General features: G+C 43.7%; 1 long non-coding RNA gene across 1 annotated transcript; it reads right to left on the bottom strand.

The window, feature by feature from the left end:
• Nucleotides 1-1,596: 1,596 nt before the first annotated feature.
• On the bottom strand, nucleotides 1,597-15,413 carry LOC116083670. Its single transcript, XR_004115849.1, has 3 exons — nucleotides 15,243-15,413; nucleotides 6,339-6,468; nucleotides 1,597-1,743 (listed from the first exon to the last, which is right to left on the bottom strand). It is a non-coding gene; the product is annotated as an uncharacterized LOC116083670 (long non-coding RNA).
• Between the last annotated feature and the right edge of the window lie 9,129 nt (nucleotides 15,414-24,542).

Raw genomic sequence — 24,542 nt, 5'->3', positions numbered from 1 at the left:
GACGAAGAAAATCAGAAAAATTCGGAGAGCTGAGAACAGCCACAGATGGAAATGGGGGACAGGAAGCAATGGGTAAGAGAGGCCAGGCTGCTCAGAGAGGGCTGATGGAAGCAGAACCCACACCTCTACACAGCACAGACTCACTGGCTGTGGAGAAGAGAGTGGCCGGGTCTGGGGCCACTGTGAACCACAGGTCTGCACATGCCAAGTACCCCCGTTCCACTGTCTGACTTTCACAGCTACAGAGCATGCTGATTTTTACCTGTATGTTTATAACGAGCACAGTTACACTTTCCTACCTATCTCTCAGAAGAATTTTTCCATCTTTACTTTTCTGCCTCTTCGGCTGGAATTGATGTTGTTAGAAGTGGGGAAAAGATAACAGATTTCAAGCTGTTCCTTTTAGTTGTTTAAAAACTGGAGAAATTCTTTATGCACATAGCCTGGGCTGGCCTACTCCTTCCCCATCCTCACTGACATCCTGGCAGACACACTGTATACTCTGAAGCCCAGAGCAGAAGGCAGAACCTGCTGACAGGCTTATCACTCCAAACCAGGGGCAGTTTCCAGGCCTGCTCAGAATAGTCTGTCAGCTGCCTCATCTCCATCTGCAGGACAGCGTCATAAATGAATAAGGTCAGGCGCGCACCTGCGAGAGAAGCATACTGACTGCAGGTTTCAATTGCTTATTCTCGGCCACACAGTTTCTGCTGTTCTTCCCATTTGTTCAAACCCAAGAAATAAAATAACCTTTATCTGCCAACTTGGTGTGGAGAGATACTGCTTCCACGAAGAAAATTGATTCGCGCATCTTCCCATTCTGAGTCCCAAGGGAGCAAAGCATGGAAACTCTGCCCAGTAAAAACATTTAATTCTGCATGGAACATGAGTTGCTTTTGTGGGGAAAAGTGTTTTAAAAATCACATTTGTATAAATGCCATTATAGGCTCAGCAGGTTTTCTATGCAGGATAAACAAAGTCTTAGCAGGTACATTAACATGTCTGCGTGCAGAAACTACACATGTGAAAGGCTTTCCTTCCTCCCAGAGGATCCATTAGTGAGGAGCAAACATAAACTACATAAGAGTCTTCTCAGGAGTGTACATTTATGCTAATTTTTCATAATAGCAAGAAGTGTCTGCCCTCAAGAACACTGCAAACCTCACCCACCAAGTGATGATGTTCAGGAGCAGGCAGGTGTTGGAATCCACACAGGGAGAGGCCTGGACAAGGACGCACCTACAGCTCATGTTTGTGAAACATGTGGCCTTGCTCAAGTAAGAATTTTTGATTTGCTTATGTAACATACTATATGCTTCCATTAAGGAAAAAAAAATCCTAAAACAAACTTGGGAGTTGGTGCAGTTGGTAAAGGTTTGCTATACAAGCATGGGAACCTGAGTTCAAAACTCAGCACCCTGCCGGGCGGTGGTGGCGCACGCCTTTAATCCCAGCACTTGGGAGGCAGAGGCAGGCGGATTTCTGAGTTCGAGGCCAGCCTGGTCTCCAGAGTGAGTTCCAGGACAGCCAGGGCTATACAGAGAAACTCTGTCTCGAAAAAAACCAAAAAAAAAAAAAAAAAAAAAACTCAGCACCCACACTAAGAAAAACAAAACCTAAGCTCTACATTGAGTATTGGTGATCCCAGCTCAGGGAAGGCAGAGACAGGGTGAGCCCTGGGGTCTTCATTCCAGCCAGCCATGCAGAAGAGCCATGAGCCTCAGATCCAGTGAGAGAGCTGCCCTAAAAACAAAACAGAAAATAGAAAGTGATTGAAGAAGACATTCAATGTCAACCTCTGGCCTACACACATGCATGCACACATGTGTGCACACAAAAGTACACAAACATCAAGATATAATGAACCTCCAACACACTGAGTTCTAAGCATCAGATGTCTGTCATTAGCACTTCCTGGGTCTGAAGTCATTCTGTAGGACAATGGAGAGGAGTTCTGTTGGGCACAGCAGAGATGATGTCTGGAGGGTGCTTGAGCAGGAGCATGATAAAGTCCAATTGGGTTACCAGTTTCCTCTATCATTCCCCTTGTTATCCTTAAAGCAAAGGGCCTTTCTCATCACACCCTTCAGTTGGTTGTGGTGGCCTGTTTCTGGAAGATATTGGCCTCTAGGTTGATTTTCCCATGTTTTGATGCTTCGGTTTCATTATGTATCATTTAACATCAGTGAATCTACTTTGGTTTGGTTTCTTGGGCGCAAGTGAAGAATTTAGGCATTACCTAAATTGTTTTTGACATTTGTTATTAAGAAACCAGCAGAGCCTCCTGGTATTGGCCATTGCTCTGTCTTAGTGTCTTCTGGAGGACTGAAGTTTCTGAAGTACCACGGGGGTAAGTCAGGGGACATAGTGGTTTAAAAACAACAGGCATTTATCTACAAACTCAAGAGCCTAGAAAAGCATCAAAAAAAAAAAAAATCCCCTAGATCTGTTTAATTGTCGTTTCCATGAAGATACATGGATCTCTCCCTTCCAAGGTCACTCAGACTCTAGAAAGACTAAACTAGGCCAAATATCTTCTAGTTATTTTATTGGTGTTATATGTTTGTCAGTGCAGGTACACTGTCACAGGACTCCTGAGAGGTCAGAGGTCAAAGGACAGTGTTTTCCTCTTATCCCACCATGGGTTCTGGGGACCAAGCTCAGATTGACAGAAATACACAGTGACCCCATTTTCTTACTGAGCATTGTCACCAACTCTGGGCCAGATCTTTAATTGACTTTTCTTGGTAGTGACCACAAATCTTCCCTGTTACCTTGGAGACACTCTTTCTAACCTCCCGGCACCCACCCTATCATAGGACCAGTAGTATCCTTTGGGGTTTTCTATGCCAGTAGGAATATGGAGCTATTGGAGATTCAGGGAATCCCAATGCCCAGTACCCTGTGTCCAAGGTGGGGCTGAGTTGGAAGACTCCTGGATCCAGTATGTACCTTTCCTCCCATCCTAGCCTCAAAGAACCTGCCCCTTCCACTCTCCTCCACTTCAGTTTCTACCCTCTAATCCTCAGCCCTTTCTCTGGCATGGGCAATATCAAATCAGAATTTCAGTTTCTACAAGGGAGCACACCACTTATCTTTTAGAATGTCTCCAAATAATGCAAAATGAGACATCTCATCACTGTACAAAACAGGAAGTCTTAAGTTGTCAGGTACCTTTCTGACAGAAACTGCCCAGGCATGGTCTCTAGTCCTTCAGTCATATCTTTCAAGGCCACTGTGAGTGACAGTGTGTGATCTCACTGAATTGGGGAGTTCAAGGCCATGGCACTCTGAACCGACTAAAGATTGGCTTAGTAAATACATTTCATTTCTTTTCCTTCCTCTGACTGCCAAGTCTGTTCACAGTACTCTTTTCCCTCCCTAGTTTACAAGCTTGTACAAACTATCAACACGGTTTTGCTGAAGGATTGGCATAGCACTCGTTAAACTATCAGAAATAGCCTTTGCTAACCATCAAATGCCACCCTCCGTCATCTCTTCTTCCCCCTCTGTGATGTAGGATCCCCTTCCTACTCTTTAAGTCTGCATGGCACACATACTCTCACCACTTGCTGACTAAGGTGCTCTGGCTTCAGTAAATCACATCTATAATGCCTTCTTGAAATTCCATGCAATCATTTACACATGTGCTCTCTCTAACAAATGAAAAATTCTGGGCACCCCAGTTGATGGGATTATAGAAGTGTATTATTTATTTTATTTATTTTCATGTGTACAACATAAAAAACTTCTCACATAGTGGGAGCTCTCTCGTCTCTAAATTCCCACACATAGGAGGTATACTTTAGTTGTAGAGTCCTTCTCTGGCATATGTAATCTTCTGGGTTTGATACCAAGAACCATACACATAAAACAAAAGGAAAAGATGAGGAGGGAAGGGGAGAGGGGAGGAGAGGATAAGAGGGGAGGGGAGGAGAGAAGAGGTCAGAACAGGATACATCTAGAGAGGAGAGGAGGGGAGGGGAAAGAAATGGAGAAGAAAGGAGAAGAGAAGAGAGAAGAAGAGAAGGAAAAGAAAAAGAAAGGAAGGAAAGGAAAGGAAAGGAAAGGAAAGGAAAGGAAAGGAAAGGAAAGGAAAGGAAAGGAAAGGTGGTCCCCAAGGAAAGAGTCCACCACCAGCAGCTCAGACTTTCATCTGAAGGTTTCAGCATCTCAGAAGTTAAGAAAGTTTTTGACAGTTGGTAGAAAATACAGAATGCATAGGAAATATGTATGTAAATAAGTGCACCACAGTGAATAGAATTGGTTTTCCCCAACTTATGAAAGCATGTACCTTATACAATCCCCAAAGAAGTTTATAACTAAAATCAAATATTGTGTTCAGTCAAGACCAGACAGTTTGCTCCTGAGTCTCCCCCAAAAGCTCTTTAGTAGCTAAGAATAAAAGGAAGAGCCAAACTCAATAGGAATAATTTGATCCTCTCTCATTAAAATGTTAACTAGCTCCTAGGTTTGGTGTGGAAAGGCCTGTGGGAGACTGTCAGCTGCAAACATGACAGGGTAGTGAAGCTGCACATGTTCCCACCCAACACCGTGAAGCCATCATTTACAATATTACTCAGTGCGCAGAAGAGAATCCTTACCACACTGGGCATGTGCCTCCCCAGGTACAGTGTACAAGAGACTTGTAAGTCACAGTGGGGAGATGAAAGACAGAATGACAGAAAGTGTGAGAATTTAGCAGGGTCTGGGATGCCTCATCAAACAGGCTGCTAACAGAAATCGTAATCGATATAGAGTTGCTGAGGCAAACCCTTGCTTGGAGGGAGTAACTGAGTCACAGATCCAGACTGACACATTGAAGACCATTGCCTCTAATGAAGCTTCATAAAGAGGATGTCCTTGCTTTCTACAAACTCTGCTGTAGGACACTTGTAGACCAAAGACCATGAACAAGCCAGAAGCATCCACAGTCTCTCCCTCTGGCTTGATTGTGACTGGCTCCTTGGTGTCCTGTCTATGATGAGGTGGAAGGGCTTTATCTAGTAACCATGGACAAAGGGTTTTCACATGTGCAGTTTCTAGGGCCTCATCCTCTTCTTTCATTCTCCAGGCAAATGGGAAAGAAGGGAAGAGGAGGAGAAGATGGTCCTACTGAAAGATAATCATGGCAAAGCTCATCAAGAGAAGAAACTGGAAACTCTATCAAACAAAAATGATTACAATTACAAATACAATGCAAATAGAATTTTATAAGAATATAAATATATATAATATTATAAGATATAAAATATATAATATTATAAGAAATTATCCAATAGAAAATGCTGAAAATCTGTGTAGTAATAAAACATGCAAAATGCCAAATTGCTATAAGAATTCAACAGTATATTAATGAAAATAAAGTGTAACACAAGCCTGGAAAATATATTTTAAATAATCAGTAATGGTCCACTATTAGAAAGTATTTTACTGCTAATTTATAATTTTGATGGCTAAGAGAGAAATAGTATCTGAATTTATGTAGTTTACACATATACATATACAGATACAGATACATACATTATGTACTACTATATATCAAGTTCAACATTTTCAAACAACAGAAAACAAGAATAACAGGGGAAATTATTGGCAAAATCCCATAGTCACCTTTACTGCTGACCATCGTCCTTTATGGAGAGAAAGTAAAGGCTAGCAGCTGGAAAGATGGCATCCTCATTGGAATGTCTACTGCTGAGATTAAACACCATGACCAAAAATCACCTTGAGGAAAACACTGTTTATTTCAGGTTGTAGTTACCCATCAAAGTCCACCATCGAAGGAATTTAGGACAGGAACTCAACAGGCCAGGAGCCTGGAAGCAGGAAGTGATGTAAGCAGTTGCTATGGAGGGTTACTGTTTCCTGGCTTGTTCCTCATCATGGTTTGCTTAGCCTGCTTTATTGTAGCACCAGGACCACCTGCTCAAGGGCAGCACTACCCATAGAGACCTAGGCCTTTCTACATTAATCACTAACCAAAAAAAATCCCCTACATACTCTTCTACAGGCCAATCCCCCACAGAGATATGCTCTCAATTAAGAGTCCTTCTTCCCAAATGACCCCAGTCTGTGTCAGGTTGACATAACTAGACAGCACTGGTGGATAAGGAAGACACACATCTTTTATTATCTCACCACTGCCTGTACACAGAGAAACAAACATAATTAACAATCAGTTGACCTATAAAAAGCAGTATGTCCAGTGTTCACAAAGGTTTTGAGATGCAGAATTACTCTAAACAATTAGGTAATTAGAATTCATGGTCACACAAACAAAAATGAAGTACAAAGATACCATCACAGGCAACAGATTTATGGAGACTTAAACTTACCTCATTCAGCTGTTATGACATTGAACAAATTCTTCATAATGAAACTCCTGAGTTAACCATGCAAGCAGATACAGATACAGAAACTTAACACCGGTAGTGGTCCCACAAGGAGAAGGGCAAAGTGGTGAGACTGTAACAACAAAGGAAAACTCAGATCTCTGCCTCACAACACTCATAGAATAACGACCTAACTTCACGAGGAAAGAAACCCAGAGTTAAAAAAAAAATGGAGGGAGTAAATGTAATCTTCATCTGGGGACCGCTGCTCCCAGCTTTGTTGTTATCAGCTCGCCTTTCCTCTGTGCTGAGGAAGCTCCCCCTCATTCCATATAGCTGTGCTTTTACAATTCCCATTCCACTGTATTTAAGGTGGGAAAGCAGACACAAGGAATAAAAGAACATTAAAAACAACCAGATTACCAAATGTTTCTGGCTCAATCTTCAAAGCATAGAGACTGGCATAGTGCCTGCTGTATAAAGTGACATGGGAATTAACTGAGGATTCACAGGTCAGTTAGACAGATGCCAGATGGGATGTTCATGATATGCTGCACTGGAATGCTTAATAGTATGTCTTAGTTGGGGTACTACTGCTGTGATGAAACGGCATGACCAAAGCAACTTGGGAAGGAAAGGGTTTATTCAGCACGTGCTTCCACATCACAGTCCATCATCAAAGGAAGTCAGGACAGGAACACAAGCAGGGCAGGAACCTAAAAGCAGGAGCTAAGGCAGAGACCATGGAGGGGTGTTGCTTACTGACTTGCTCCTCTTGACTTCCTTATCCAGCTTTCTAATAGAACCCAGGACCACTATCTCAAGGATGGCACCACCCACAGTGAGTTGGGCCCTCCCCATAAATCTCTAATGTAAAAAATGCTCTACAGGCTTGCCTGCTGGATCTTTTTGGGTATTTTCTCAGTTGAGGCTCCCTCCTCCTTGGTGATTCTAGCTTGTGTCAAATTAACACAAAACTAGCCAGTACACTGTTTTTGTGTAAGTTCCAATGGGACCCAGGAACCTCCTATACATGTAAGCAGTAATTCCCTACAGTCCTTTGTACCCTAAACACTGTTTAGTGGTCTGAGTCTGCCTATGGAGCATCATTTAGTTTTTGTGACTATATAATCTCCATTAGAATTTAGAGGAACTATTGAGCCACCCTTTGTCATAGTCATAAATCACTAATATGACAACACTGTCATCACTGCAATGGACACAAATGACCCTCTAGCTGCTCACCTATAGCTGAGCCGGACCAGACTCATCACTACTGTTGGGCCAGACAGTGCTTGCTCAGCAAGAAGTCTGTGATCTGAGCTCAGCCAGAAGACATGCTCTCAGTAGGAAGGCTATGAAGATGCTTACATGAGATCTGTTCTATTTGGTTCCTGGGCTTGCTCATCTGAGGACCTACTCCTCTGGCCTGGGTAACTTACTATGACCCACTTATATCTCCTCCTCCTCCTCCTCCTCCTCCTCCTCCTCCTCCTCCTCCTCCTTCTTCTTTCTCCTCCTCCTCCTCCTCCTCCTTCTTCTTCTTCCTCCTCCTCCTCCTCCTCCTACTTCTTCTTCTTCTTCTTCCTCCTCCTCCTCCTCCTCTTCTTCCTCTTCTTCTCCTCCTCCTCCTTTTCCTCCTACTCCTCCTCCTCCTCCCTTTCCTCCTTTCACTTCTTCTCCATCTCCTCCTTCTCCTCCTCCTTCTCACTAACTCACAAAAGTCCTAGTCCCCACCTCATATAATTTCTTCAACTCAAACTCTCAAAGATCCTGAGAAAGGCTCCTCTATCATCTGCTGCCTAACCTGGCACTTCTCAACTGCAGCTGCTCACTGAAGCCAACAAGGATGTCTTGGGTCAGCAACAAGTGTTTCAGTGCTGGAGTAGAAAACTATTTATGTGGATTTAGTGATCATGGATAAGACTTTGGAACACTTTCCTTATTTTTTCTTGGAATTTTGAACTTTCGACTTATAAAACAAGGAGCAGGGTGAGATACTAGTACTGAATTTGAATGGGTTGGTACTAGATTAAGGAAGAACTCATGCAAGGAACTTTGTCCTGATAAAGGAGAATTTACACACACATACATACACACACACACACACTGATAACCATCATATGTCACAACACAGTCCTAGAGGTACAGACTTTTGTGGCCAAACAGTCTGCACAAGGGCAGCAGCTACTAGGAGATGTCTAAGCTTTCAGAAGACTGTGTCCAGACTAACATCATCCATTTCTTCAAAATCTCCTGCAGCAAATGATTTGGGATTAATGTTGAATATAAAGGTTTTTATAGCTATAATCCATATTTCATTCCTAGCTATAAAATAATAATTTGAGAAACACAGAAAAATACACTCTTAACAGTTTAGCATTCACTTTCAATAAATAGGAAGCATTTTACATGGAACTGCAGCCCATTATGGAAATCATAATTTGTGTTTGGTGCCAGGAAAATGTAGTCTCAACTTCATTGCACCTTGTGCCCAGATATAAAGCCTGAGACTCCTTTTGCATTATAGATTCTCATTATGATAGATTAACAAATGCAGTATAAAAAAAACGTTCTGTTGAAGACAGCATGAAGCATTTTAAATGAAGATGCCAAAACATGTCAACTTTCCTAGCAGGGATGGCAGAACTGAAATTGCCCCTTATTTATATGAGACAACGATAGAGGATGAAATGCAGATTGTCGTGCATTCAGAACGATCCTGTCTGTGTACTTCCTTTGCTAATTTATGCATTCTGCAGTTCCCAGTGCAACAAACATTTATTTTCTCCTAAACTTTCCAGAGAATAACAGTCTTTGCATCTTGAAATTCAATTGCATTTAAGCAAATTCTGCACCTGTTTAGATGTTTCAGCCATGGCTTATGTTTATCCTCATCTGCACAGGGCTGCCAACCAGTCTAAAATTCAGATCTAATAAAGCATAAGGAGCCACCAGTGGTACAAAGACAACAGCTCCATTCATCTTACTATGAGAGCAGTGGTTACAAAGTGTATCTTACTGTAAGAGCAGTAGATACAAAGTGTATCTTACTATAAGAGCAGTAGTTACTAAGTGTATCTTACTATAGGAGCAGTGGATACAGTGTCGGGGAACGGCAACATAATGGGTTCTGCTTCTGGCTAAACTAAAGGCAATTCCATATATGTTTTATTTTTCCTATGTACAAATAAAAACAATTCAGATACCAGATGGGTATCAACAGAAAAAAAAGTGAATTAAACTATTTAAAGTATCAGTCACAGAAATTTCCAAATAAAGTCTTACATTCCTTCCTTTCTTCCTCCTCATAAAGGATGCTATGAGAAATATATACATATGCATATATATATATCACATACATATATATTATTGGCATATATTACACACACATACTATATAACAGAAAATTGTTATGCCATGTCTGTCAGTTTTGAAATAAAGGGGACACAGACAAATCAAAGGGGTAATAGTAACTTGCTTAATCTGCAAATTAATACATAGATAACATTTCTGTCTTTTTATATCAAAATAAAAAGATTTGATTTGTTTGACTGTTGTAAAATTGTCCAAGTCATGCCTGGGTGTTTGAGTATTCTCCTCATATCCCTGTGAACAAAGATAGTGGGTGAACATATTATCTACATAGGCTGGCTGGGTGCTCTGTCTAATTTTACATCAACATGACACAAGCTAGAGTCCTATGGGCGGAGGGAAACTCAACTGAGAAAAATGTCTCCAGGAGATTCATCTGTAGGGTGGCAAGCCTACACAGTACTTTTTAAATCAGTAATTAATGTGGACAGAGCCCAGCCTATTGAGGATGGTACCACCCTGGGTTCTATAAGAAGGCAGACTGAGCAAACCATGAGGAGCAAGCCAGTAAGTACTAATCATTCATGGTCTTTATCAGCTCCTACCTCCAGGTTCTTGCCCAGTTTGAGTTCCTGCCTTGGTTTCCCTCATTGGACTGTGGTTTAGGATATATAAGCCAAATCTTTTCTCCCTAAGTTACTTTTGGTAAATATGTTTCATCACAGGAATAATAACCCTAACTAAGACAATGGGTGAGCTATTTATTCCTCATGAGAAGACCAAGCACAATGATAGGAAAATGACGTAGGCACTGAACTCAGTGCTGAACCAAGAGGATAGGGCCTCTTGCCTCCTGATTGAAGAGTGACCTTGAGTTTGCCTTTTCACAGGAGGTGTACTTCCTCCCTGTGTACATACTCCAGCACCCTTAAGCCCCCTTCATACTGTCAGTTCATATCATAAAGACCTCAAGCAAACCTGTGCAAAGGGGACCAGATCATCCCCATGTTCAGTAGATTTGAATTCTCAATTTAGATCCTGGTAAAGATGAGTGTCTGCTTCCAACAGCACAGGACAGATTGTCCTGGGATTCCTAAAGAGGCATCTGGAACTCTGCTTCTAAAATTCTTGACAACATAGCCCTCCCCTAAATCAAGCAGGGCCCAGGTAGCCATGGGTGTGCTCCTGACCCTCAGAACTGATGGAAGACTTGGAAACAGAGGCTTCCTGGTAGTGTTCCTATAGCAGTATGATTTATGAGATTCTGACCTTCAGGCTGACAAGCATGGATGGAGGTGTCAGGAACTCTGAGACCTCCTGATCTGAACCAGATTATAAAGTCGTTTGCATTGGGGAATGGAGTGAGGAGCCTCTAACACCAGCTACTAGGCATCACTGAAGCACAGACTTTAATATTTAAAGCAATCTCTTCTGGAAGAGGGTGTTGAAATGAAGTCCACTTCAGACCAGACACAAGCACCCCAAGCAGATAAAACCAGATGCTACCTTCAAGAGAAACCTGGCCTAGATCCTACAAGTGTCTATCAGAATCATCAGTTCTACCTTCCAAAATGACACTGATACCCACTTGCAGTGAACTGAATAAGAATGACCTCCGGTAGACTCATATATTTGAATGCTTAGTCACCAGGGAGTAGAACTTGTTAATAGAATTAGAAATAGGAAGTTTAGCCTTGTTGGACAAAGTGTGTCATTGGGGATGGGCTTTGAGGTTTCAAAAGCACATGCCAGGCAAAGTCTCTTGGAGCTGCCTACAGTCAGGATGGACTTCTCAGTTACTGCTCCAGCATCACATCTGCCTGCCTGCATGCTGCCTGCTTGCTTCCCACTGTGAGGATAATGGACTAAGTCCTTACCAATTAAATGCTCTTTTTTATAAGAGTTGCTTTGGTCATGGTGTCTCTTACAGCAATAGAACAGTTAACTGACATTACTCTTACCCAATCTACTACTGTCTGGGGGAAAAAAAAAAACCACTGTGACAAATAACAATTGCCAACCCTGAACAATCTCTTTTTTGCCTGCTAAGCTGGCCTGTAAAGCCTTGGCTTGATAGCTCTTCTTTCCACTTGAGTATGTGTGTGTGGGGGGGTGTCCTCTGGTGCTCTATTCTCTTGCCTACACAATAAATTTTTAAAGCTTTCAATGTTATCTAATTATATTTCTTATAATGATCAATGAAATCATCAGGGTGGATTACAAGATCCTAATGGCTGAGCAGAAATTTCCCTGGGCTGGACTGGAACAGGATGCGGCCTGTGGTAGTAACATTTCCGCCTTGACCATCTATGAGCTGGAGTCCCCTGCATGAGCTATGCCTACTGCACAGGGGTTCCAAGAATGTCACATGACATCTTTGAGCCTGACTCAATCATTTATAAGAGAAAGAGGACAATATTTTCTCTCAGGGTTCTTATAAATTTTAAATGTCTCTGGCACTGATGGGCACAGTTAATGGATTATAGCTGTTATGATAAGGTTAATTGAGAATGCTATAGATTGGATGTGATTAAAATCTTTGTACAGAAAATGCTTCCCAAAGCATTTTCGAAAAGCTCCCACTTCCTGCAGGGAAAGAATTCCCCAGAGACATTATGGGGCGGCTCATGACCTTCCAGAGGTCCCAGCTTTCATGATAATCTTTCCTTAGAATCCCAATACCAACCAGAACACTGGAACCCCTGCTACCACACCTCCTGCAGCTAGGCAGCATTCTAGTTTCCCTGGAAGCCTCGCCAAAAGACAGGAAATTCTGGCTGCCCAACTTAGGATTCACCTGTGTTCTCATCTCTTTGATGCAACTGTTTAACCTGTGAAAGCTAGGATCTATAGCTGGGGTCAAGTAGCCTCATGCCACAAAGGCCACAGTTCCCAGTAAGCCTGACATGGCTATTGTACTTTATTGTTATGGGACTCTTTGTGGGCTTTGTTGTTGTTGTTTTGTTTTGAGGGTGTTTTTGGTTTTTGTTTTTGTTTTGATTTCACTCTCGGAGTGGTTTTAGCTTCACCTAAACACATTCAATAAGGTACAAAAAGGTCTCATGTTTTTTCTTGGCTCACAATATGGTCACCACCATTGCCATTGTCCTGTGTCATAGTAGTATCTTGCTACAACTCATAAGCCCAATGGAAGCATCAATTTGGCCCAAATCCCATGGCTAAGATCAGGGGATCCTATGGGCTGGAATAAATATGTAGTCATGTGTTTACACTATGCATTATGAAGAGAGTTTTGTCTGTCACTCAAATCCCTTATGTTCTGCCTGTTCATTGCTTGTCTCCCCTCCAGCTCCTGCAAACACTGGTCTTTTTAAAAATTAAGTCTTACGTGTCATCTTTCCCAGAAGGAAATATTGTTAGACTTTTTGCACAGACTTTTTACATTGGCTCCATTTAAATTTTGTATATGTTTTTCACCATTTATAACTATTTGCTTTCAATCATTGAATATAATCAATTGTCTAGATATACCAAAGTTTAGTTATGCACTTACCTACTGAAAGACAGCCTGCTTGCTTCTCATTTTCATTAGTTATGAATAAGCAGTGCTTTTATTAACAATCATGAGGAGACTTTGGTGTGGACATGAGTTTGTTTAGGTAAGTAACTATGCACACAGTTAAAGGGTTGCATGGTAAGAGGATATTCCATTTTTGTAAGAAATTGTCAAAGTGTTCTCTGTAATGACCATGCCTTCTTGTGTCCCCTTCAGCTATGAAGGTACTTATACACACTCACCAGCATTCAGTATTGCCAGCACTGGGGATCTTAGTCATTCTAGTGGGCGTGTGATGGGATCTCACAGCTTTAACTTTCACCTTCCCAATGACACACAATGCTGGAAGTCTCTTCATGAACATGTCTGCTTTTATCTTCGATGAGATGTCTGTAAAGATCTTGGGTTTTCTTTATAACTACATCATCCTCTTGATAATTGTTGAGTTTTAGGAGTTCTTTACATATTTGTAAATAACAGTCCTATATCAGATACACATTTCATAGGCATGTTCTCTGAGTCTACATCTTGGGTGGAACATTCTCCTATTATTTCACCCTTCCCTCCAATAGTAGTGGTCCATTGAAGTTTTTAAACACAGCCTTTTCCCTCACTTTATGTAGCTTTGAACACTTGGGGATTGTATCCATCATCAACTCTTAGAAATACTCCTATCTCTGTTTTCAGAGACAGTAGTACTGGTAGCTTCAAAACCTTTCATGTCTTCATCATTCCTGAAAGTTCCCAGTGAATATCCAGGCCACGTTTGTCTAGACAGAGAGCCCAATAAATCTATGGGAATACTATCTCCAGACATTAGACCACATCAGACCAAAAGGAACAGGGGACTCTCCTTACAATACAGACACTCTGTAATTATGCATGTCCACCAAATGATAGTGCTGATTAAACAGTAATTAATTACTCAATGGGATGAATTAAATAATCAAGCAAGCTGTAGGTAATGCAATCACAGTAGTTATTTGGCTTTTAATGGATGCTGTTGTAAGTACTAATATGGAATTTCTTCCACCAAGCTGGAATCAGCCCCAAACTTTGGGATGTTCATTCTTTTCCCTATTAGAACCTGAGTATTGATCTGTAAACAATAGTCCCCAATGTGGGACTAAATCACATGGTAAAAAGGAACCTAGTCTTACCACCTCTCACCCAGACTATGCCATAAGTGACCACCAGGCTGGTGATAGACATGTTATTATTACCTGTAGAAACTGAGGGGGTGGTGGGAGCCAAGGCTACAGGAGATCATAACAGAATACATGAGAACATGAGAAGACAAACTCAGGCGCTCATCAAAATTGGTAGAAAACAAAGAGGAAATATAAGAAAATTATAAGAATTAGAAATATATATATATACATACACACATACATATACACATACACATACATTTACATCATATACATATATATACACATACACGTACACATACATGTACACATACACACATATATACATCATATACATTATGCATACACACACATATACAACTGGTGTGCTTAGCAATCCATTTCTCTGGCTCCCAGGACACAAAATGGCAGTGGTCAGACTCCAGGCGCCATTCGAGGACTCCCTTCACTTTGCCTATGGTCAACCTCCATCCTTCCCTTATAAAATTAATCGTCTGGTGAATAGATATCAATGTGCGTCCAAAGTGCTGACCTTTCAAAGACTTAGCAGCTGCACTCAGACCTGACATTCCTGAAACACTCCCAAGAGAGAGCCTTCAAGTTACTTTATGAATGAGTTCACAAAACCAGAGCGGCCAATACCATGCAGAAACCCACTAATCACATTGGTGGGATCTCAGCCTCATAGCCCATTCCTTTGCACAGTCTACACAGTGCTGACAGGGAACATAGTTCAGTATTTGAGCATATGCCAAGCACACGCGAAGCTCAAGGTTTGATCTCCAAAGAAGCAAATGATATGAACTGTCCTGTACGTTCCACAGAAAGATTTGGTGGCTCCAAAGTCTGAATGGTGCAAGTGCGGACGATTCGCCCTGCCCCAGGCATACCTAACAGAGTTCATACTCCCGTGTCTGCCTTCACCTTAAGATAAATAAGCCTTGCTTTGCCGCTCAGTACAGCTCAGTGTCAACGGTGAGTAAAGAAACCCATCCACGGAGCTGCTTTTGGCCCCACTGTCTTCACGTGAATATTTACTCCCTGCCAGGGAGCTGGCACTGGGCTGGCTTCTGTAAGCTTCTCTCTCCCCCAGTTGCCCCGTAAATCCATTGTTAGGAGTGTTGCCATGGCAACGGAGGGCAGCAGAAGGCAAAGAAACTGACAGTCACCCACACAGTGCTGGCTGGATCTGTGGGCTAATTAAAAGGTTCCATGCTCAGGGTCACTTGGTAAAGGAGAACGGTCTCTCGGAAACCCTTGGCCACAAATTACTCCACCCAGAAGTCCCAAACCTCCCAGCCTCTCAGGCAGGTGCTGGTTGTTCTCAAAGTCTGCTCTGTTCTCTGGGGGCAAGGCCTACACAAGGCCACCCGAGCTCCTTGGCTGAGCTATCTTATTAAATACATTCAATCTATTTCCTGCCAGTAGACGCATAAAGCAAAGAAGTGGATTGATTAAAGGCAAGCTATTGTCCTCGGTTCCTGCTCTAGAGTGACGTCACTGAGTAGCGAGTTTGGTTCTAGAAGCTTCTCTGTCTTCTTTAAGGCTATTTCTCAGAGTCTGGGATGGGAGTCAGGGATAGCACTGTGTCTAATAGGCTGGTAGGGTTTTCCTTGGACTTTCACTGTTTAATTCCCAGAGTAAGTTCTGATTGAGTTTCATGAGACAGACTCTATGCAGCTCCAGAATTTGCCTTAAGAACCTGCCATTAGGACCTAGATTAGACTCCCTGAGCAACGGTGTAGTCTCTGAGCTGCGTCCCACAAAAACTGTCAAAGTGGAGGCAGGCTTTTCCTTCCTGCCCCAGTCAATGGTTGCTCCGGTAAATGTCCCAACGGATCTATCCAAAATGGCGGCTCCTGTCAAAATGGAGGCCCTACCACATCTCCTCAGCCTGTAGCCATCACAGGAGCTGCAGGAGCTGTCCACGGTGGAAAGACTCTCTTTTCTGCCTCAACCTGAAGCGTTCCTGAAACACCACTACAGAAGCTGTCCCTCAGACACTGTCCTCAGTGGCAACACCTCTCCAGAACCCACCCGCAGCAGCAGCCCCACAGAGAGGGCACCTCAGCAAAAGCTGGCTTCAGATGGGAAGGAATTTCCACCCTGACCCATGGGCCTGATACAGGGAAAGCAGGGTGGGGTGGGGGAACACCAATACCTGAGCAGGAAAATCCACCAATCCCTGACCTTCCCACAAAACCCCACCAATCCCTAAACAGGAAAATCCACCAATCCCTGAGCTACCCCAAGCTCAGGACTTGAAATCCCACCAAGCCTTCCTCTGGAAATCTCTGCACGGAGAAGCTCCGCCTCTCAGAAATCCTATATGAGCACTGCACCTTCATCTAGTTCATTGTTGTCCGCTCCCAGGAGCAGAGGGCAGTCATCCCTGGATTTGTCCCTTCATAATGGATCTTCCAATAAATCTCTTTCATGATATTTGCCTGGTGTGACTCTTGTCAGTAGAAGACAAGAAGCAATGAAGAAGGGAAGAAGTGAAGAGAAGGAGCAGGACTGAGGCACCTTACCTCCTCAGGTCAGCTGGGGATCCCTACCCCTGGGAACTACAATGCCTCTGCTGAGGAGGCTTCCTCTTAGAGCTGTGTGGTTCCTGAGGCCCTGTGTCTCAGGAGGCCCTTTTCTTGGGACACTGTCCAAACTCAGAGCTGTGTGGTTTCTGAGCCCCCATGTCTCCAGATGCCTTTCCACTGAGTCACATTGTCACCTCAGAGTTGTGAGGTTCCTGGGTTTCCAAGCCCCAGAATACCCTACCATCTGAGCCGAAACACAATTAGCACGTCAACCTCCCATGGTCAGCTCTGTCTCTACTCTTCAGTCAGACCCTGTGTTATGGCCCCTGCTCTGCTTAGCCCCAGACAAACAGCTTCACTGAAAACATCGGAAAGCTTTCAGTCTGACAGAAGACAGACTTTTAGAACTCTCTAGAGGCTATGCAGGAACATAAAGCTGCCTCTAAGAGAGAGATCTTTTGCCAGGACTAACTGATCCCACAGGTAGGAAAGAACCCAACACCCCCAGAAAGCAGGCCAGAACTTACCTTTGAGATGTCAAAGTCCTGGAGTGTCTCAACTGAGTCAGCAGCCTGGTGGTTACCAAGGCAATGGAAAATTAAACAGACTAGGATCTCTCCATGTAACCTGATCTCTGAAAAACTCCTGTGAACTTGAGACTTCTAGTAGTGAGTATGGAATCTGGGCTGCTGAGTTTCCCGCAGTGTCCACTAACCCTCTGCACACAAGGTTCTGCACTGTCCCAGCGGCTGGGTATCTCTGCCATTAGATTAATCCAGAAAGCAAATGATCACCATGTAAGGAATAGCCCTGCAGGAGGTCTCGAATGCCAGCAACACCCAGCTACATCCATGCCTTGTCATTCTGAGACCCTTCGAAACTTTGCCAAATTGTATCAAATTGAATTTGAGACACACAAAAGATTTCCAGAAGGCTCTTCTGGAGATTGAAATGAAGATTTATAACAAATGGGAAAAGACATGGTTCTGAAATGACTTTTGATAGAGCATTGTGTTGATGACCTTCAGCAAAATTCTTCTCAAAAGTGTTAGCCCATGGGGTGTTTAATCAATGAAGCGATGTCAAAGTAGAGAAATTACACATTAAAGACAACATTTTTCATAAATCAGTAAGCAGAGAGATTACAGGAACAATGGATTTCCCAGATTTTAAAGCAGAAAATCAAGGCTGATTATGACTGATGTCACCTGGCCCCTTGGTGACATAAATGCAGTAAGACTGAGTTCCAGAATCTGAAAAAGAGGGAGCAATCCCATATTGGGGATGGGAGGTGGACACACAGAGGACAAATAGCAAAGCAGGTCGAGCTTTACATGAAAACTGAAATGTTTAAACCTACTCTCCTCCAGGGTTAAGAAACAATCCCAGTGACTTGGAAATATGGTTCCAGTCAAAGAAAGACCCCCCCACACACACACACATCATGCTGACTGATACCACAGGCCCAGCCTAGAGACAATACAAGGCCCTGGATGCTTGTGTGATATGAAGAGTGTACAGCCAGTTCACTGCAGTAGCAGTGGCAGTGGCAGTGGCAGTGGCAGTGGCAGTGGCAGTGGCAGTGGCAGTGTTGTTGACATCTTGTGGATGACTCCACAGCAATCCCACACAGGAGGGCATCATAAACCACCCAGTGATGGCCATCAACTCATGCAGTCCCTGCTCCAGTCTACCAGCCAGACCCTGTACATGTACATACTCAAGCAGGGAAACAGGAACACTGGCAAGCCAAGGTTTGCAGCCTCCAGCAACCTTGAGATGCTGTTTTAAAAGCAGGTATAGAAACAACATTCTATTGCCAGTCCCTGAGGCTATACTGGCTCTTCTTAGCCATAAGCCAATGCAATCTAAGTGCATATCTGTGTGGCACAGCACCAGTGTAGCATGACTTCCCTAAAGGAGGTGCAAGCACAGCCTGCCTCCAAGGGCTTATGCAAATGGACACCCAGGAACCCAACCAATGAGAGCTTGGCTCACAACTGATGGAAGGTAATGATTGGCAGCTGCATGCAACAACTACTGCTGTATCACAGTGTTGTAAAAAGGAAGACAAAGTTTCATTATGCCAAGTCTATAGATCAGAGTTTCACAGGTGTCTCAGTCCAGAAGACTACTTAATCCAGGAAGGAGATCAGAACAACAACAGGAGAGTAGGAACTTAGGAAGCACAGATTGACTTCTGAGAGCCTCATCCTTCTCCATGGGCCCTGTGTGTAAAATACCAGGGTCTCTGGGTTAAGCCAACAGGCCATTGCCAGGACAGTGTGTGCGGTAGGTCAGGGGAAGGCAAGGACATGGACTTGCAATAACAGCCGAAGGGCAGAACTTAGCAAAAGCAGCAGTCATTCATGGGCTTTGTGACCAGAATTCCATTGGGCGGGGCTTCGTAAGACCAGAACATTCCACTGAGTGAAGACTTCCTTTGACAGTCACCTGTGGTCACTGAGACCAAGAGAGGCAACTCATTCTCTGCTCTGTGACGCCCTCACCCCAACCTTGGTAGGAAGAGGGTGGGGATTTCATTCTTGTTTCAGAATCATGTAAACAGAAGGTAAACTGGGAAGGGGACTTCCTTCTTCATCTCTAGCCCAAGATGGCATTTCAAAGCAGCAGATGTATACAGTGATGTCAAAACCCCAGCTCCTTCTGATGCCCCTGCCCTAGTCCAGAGCCCCCCAGGGACTACACCCCTTATGCCCATCTGCAGATCCAGAATTTTTATTCTCTCCCTGGTGTTACCATGTGGAGGCCTACTAGGTTTCTCAAACATGACACATATTCAATCCAGAGGATTGAACCCACAGGAACCTTCAATACTATAGTCTTCATGGTTCAAATAAAACACCTAGGAATTATTTGGGGCTCCTGTTTCTTTCACTTCCAGCCTAAAACCATTCAATTAGATTCTACTAATTCTACTTAAAACACACTGCAAGGAGTCCAAAGAGTGTTACCTGAGTCCAGACAGTGTCATATCCACAGTCCATTTGTGCTCACACTCCTTCTCCATTCAACCCATTCAGAGGGAGCCTTGGGAAGCACGGACTGGATCATGCCATTCTCCCCTTGGTTCTCATTCACATACGTTCTGTACAAAGTGGAGCTGCTGAGAGAGAAGACTGACATTCTCCTTGGCAACTGACTCTGTGTCACACCTGCCCCTCAAGGGTATTTCTGGCAGCAAACATGATGACAGAGCTGGGGCCTACATATTTTCTCTCAGATGTCAACACGATCTCAAACATCACCTTTTAGGCAGTAAACGCACCTGTAGGCATCCATCCCTCTTTCCCATCATACACATGATCCTCAGATGTTCTTCCCTTCAGCCTTGGCACTGTTATGCAGCAGCTGCAACACTCACAGCCTGGTACAACCCCCACATCCTCTTCTGCTCTAATAGGACCAACCCAACACCAACAGTGACCTGTGTCACCTCCTTCATCATTGCCCACAACCAACTCTTCTACCTGGTCTCTGCCACCCAGCTGGTGGATCTCCTTCCAGTCTACTGATTGGTAATTTCCAAAGTGTAACACTTTGACCGGAAGGTCCTTCCCTCTTCTGAAGAGCCCTGGCTTTACATGATACACTCTCAGTGCTCTGTCTTCTGTTTCATCCAAGAACTTAGTTAAACCTCCTTCAGTATGAGTAAGGCTGGTTGACAAGAATCTGCTCACCAAAGTCATAGCACACAGGGTGGGAAAATCACTCTCTTCCCTGACCATTATAGCCAGCAGCCCTGTGCAGTGTCTGTTTCAGTGTCCAGTTTTGGACTTAACAGCTCTTTATTGGTAACAATGTTTACATGTAGAACCAGAAGTCTAACCTAAGATCTCTTTCTGAGCATGTCAGACTAAGGGTGTGTCTTGGCTGAATGGAGTCAGGGCACTCGGATAAGGATGGACGCCTCTTTTGAGGAGAAAACAATGCCTCTGATGTCCACAACATCAGACAATGTCTCTGGGTGTTTACGGACTACTAGAGTCGGCAAAAGTGATAAGAATAAGAACTACTTATGTTTGTGCAGAGCTTTGGAATCCCCAAGGCATTTTATATTCAATATCACAGGCTGCAAAGAAGTCTGAGAAAACATGCAGCCATTAAGCAGGGTTGATGGAGCCTCTTCCCTACCTATTTGTATTCTTGATTGAACAAGCAGTGGATCTGGCTGGAGTGATATCCTGAGCTGACACAGAGTCAACATGCAATCAGGAAATCAGAGAGCAAAATGAGAGAGATCTGTGGCCCAGTTAAAGGTGACAGTACCTTCAAAAGATGAGTTGGAGTTGGTCGGCAGAGTGCACTGCCCCTCCTCAAAGTACCTCACCTACACTTGTGCCTCTGTCCTGCATCCTCTGAATGTCACTTCACTATCACTCCAGTCCTTACAGTCACTCCACTTCAACCCTTCCCCTAGGCTTTTAAAATGTGTTTGTACTCCTGTGCACACATGCACGTGCACATGCATACATGTAGCATGACTGTCTTAGTCAGGGTTTCTATTCCTGCACAAACATCATCACCAAGAAGCAAGTTGGGAAGGAAAGGGTTTATTCAGCTTACACTTCCACATTGCTGTTTATCACCAAGGGAATTCAGGACTAGAACTCACACAGGGCAGGAACTTGGAGGCAGGAGCCAGTGTAGAGGCCATGGTGGGGTGCTGCTTACTGGCTTGCTTCCCCTGGCTTATTCAGCTTGCTTTTTTATAGAACCCAAGACTACCAGCTCGGGGTGGCACCACCCACAATGAATCCTCCCACCCTTGATCACTAATTTTGAAAATGCCTTAGAGCTGGATCTCATGGAAGCATTTCCTCAAGGGAGGCTCCTATCTCTGTCATAACTCCAGCTTGTGTCAAGTTGACACAAAACCAGCCAGTACAATGACATGTGTGGAGCTGAGAAGATAACTTGCAGGAGTCTATTTTCTCCTTACATCAGGGATGGAACTCCAATCAAAAGACTTGATGACAAGTACTATTACCTGCTGAGTCATCTCACCAGCTCATATCCCCCTTTAGATACAGACCCCAGGTAGAATATGTACGGGTTGCATGTACATGGTATATATATGCAAAGATGCAACACTGGGAAAATGATCTGCTGAGCACCCTATGGCATGATACATTTTGTGTCCTAAGACCCCACACATGAGCCCCTCCCCTAGCAGAGGGCTTCTCTGGATAGTACTTCCCTCACAGTCAGAGGCCTATTCACATGTCCTATTTCTACCTTGATGTGAGGTCCTCTCAGAATAGCAGTTTCCACATCACCCTCTTTCAGCAGACAGAAGGCAGAACATGGCGTCGATGAGAGGCATGTGTGCCTGTCTTAGTTAGGGTTTTACTTCTGTGTACAGACACCATGACCAAAGCAAGTCTTATAAAGGACAACATTTAATTGGGGCTGGCTTGCAGGATCAGAGGTTCAGTCCATTATCATCAGGGCAGGAGCATGGCAGCATCCAGGCAGGCATGGTGTAGGAGGAGCTGAGAGTTCTATATCTTCATCTGAAGGCTGCTAGCAGAATACTGACTTCCAGGCAGCTAGGATGAGGGTCTTAAGCGCACGCCCACAGTTCCATATTTATTCCAACAAGGCCACACCTCCTAATAGTGCCAGTCCCTAGCTCAAGCATATACAAACCATCACAATGGCTCATGTTAGCCTCAGAGTATCCCACATTAGCCTTTGACCAGCTGCTCCTCTTGCTTTATCTGAGCTATTTTGCTTCGTTTTCCCAAAGAAGCAGACTGGATTTTACACAGCACACATTTTTTAAGAGCATGGAAGAAAACAGTCACAAACATATACATACAAATATGCAAATATGAAACATGCATACACATTTCACACCTAATACACACATGTGTACCTATGCCACACACATGCAACATGAATGCATACACTCAATGTAGTCTTTAGTATAGAATATGATACAAATACTGTTTCCCTTGTAAAATAACTAAGAATTTGTTCCACTTAGAACAAAAGAGAAAAAAGAAAAAAAAAAAAAAAACCACAAAGAGAGGAAGGGACGGGAGGAGAGGGGAGAGGAAGAGCCCTTGACTGCCAACACCAGATCAATGACTCTTAATCTCCAGTGGCCTCTGAATTACTTAGAGAGCTTGTGAAGAATGAGATTCCTGGCTCCCACCCCAGGAAGTGTGATTTAACAGGTCTTGTGTGACTATAAATCTGTGTTTATAACCAGCACCCTGCTTGATTCAGAAGCTGCAAATCCAAGGACTGAACTGGGACCTGCTGCTGGGCCTGTCACCCTCATCCTAAGTGTCCTTCAGAGTGTCCTCTGAGGACCATGGTAATGCCTAGAATACCAAGGGAGCTCTGGGCTGGTTCCATCCATCTCTGTCTACCCTGCTATCCCCAACTTCCGGGATACACAGCTCATACCCCATCATAGGACTATCTGTTCACAGCAAGCACTACCATCACTCTGGTCCTCAGCTCAGAGCCTGTCCTCCAGAGAGCACCTAACCATTTGCAGGATGCAATCTAGCCTGCTCAGCAGCCTCCCTCTTCATGGGGCTGCTTCTGTTGCTCCAACGAGACCTACCAACCCCCATCCCCATGGCATCACAGTGCTTTTTCTATTACTGTAACTGAATAGTTAGAACGAGTAACGTATGGCTCGCAGTTCTGGATTTGGAAAGTCCAGTAGTTTTGCATTTGCTTGGCCTCTGGTGAGGGCTTTATGCTGCAGTAAATAAATAGAGGCAAGCAGCCATTGGGAATCAACACCAGGATCAAGGTTACTTCATGCTCTTAGTGATAAATAAAGTCAGAAAGACATTTGTCTGCCTCAATGATATCATAAAGGCCCCAACCTCAAGACTCCATTAAGAACAGCAAACTTCACTACTAATTGCGAGAAGAAAGACCACAGCATAGGACCATCCACCATTGCCTTTCTTCAGCCTCTGCCCACAGTGCCTGTTGAGCTTCTGACACAGGCAGAGCCAACCTACCCATTGGCCCAGAGAGAGCTGGGAGTTAGTCTATTAAATGCTTTTCTTTTTTTTGTTGTTGTTTTTGGTTTTGGTTTTTGGTTTTTCTGAGACAGGGTTTCTCTGTATAGCTCTGGCTCTTCTGGAACTCACTCTGTAGACCAGGCTGGCTTCGAACTCAGAAATTCACCTGCCTCTGCCTCCCAAGTGCTGGGATTAAAGGTGTGCGCCACCACCGCCCAGCTAAATGCTTTTATCACTGAGACCAAACACCAGATTAAAAAGTGTGTTAAACAAGGAAGGATCTACTCTGGCTCACTATTTGAGAGTACCACCCATCATAGTGGAGAATTCATGATGCTTGGAGCTCATGGTGTGGCAGTAAGACCACAATATTGTTTTCATACATCTTGGAAGACCAGGCTGATAGAAGTCAGCATGAAGTGGGAATGAGCTATTATCTTCAAAGCCTGTCCTTGAGCAACCCACTTCTTCCTCCCAGGTCCCACCTTGTGGAAGTTCTACATCCTTCTAAAGCAACACTGCCAGTGGTAGTTCAGTGTTCAAATACATGACTTGCACGAGGTGTTTCATACACGCACCTTAGCAGCTCGGAAAATCACTTTTGTTTTTCTTTCTGGGTGAGTAGAGATATACACTATAAAAGATGGGTTGGTTTTTATCAGATCTGTTTT

This window comes from Mastomys coucha, unplaced genomic scaffold, assembly GCF_008632895.1.
Source record: "Mastomys coucha isolate ucsf_1 unplaced genomic scaffold, UCSF_Mcou_1 pScaffold8, whole genome shotgun sequence".
NCBI lineage: Eukaryota > Metazoa > Chordata > Mammalia > Rodentia > Muridae > Mastomys > Mastomys coucha.
This window is presented reverse-complemented; position numbering and strand designations above follow the sequence as displayed.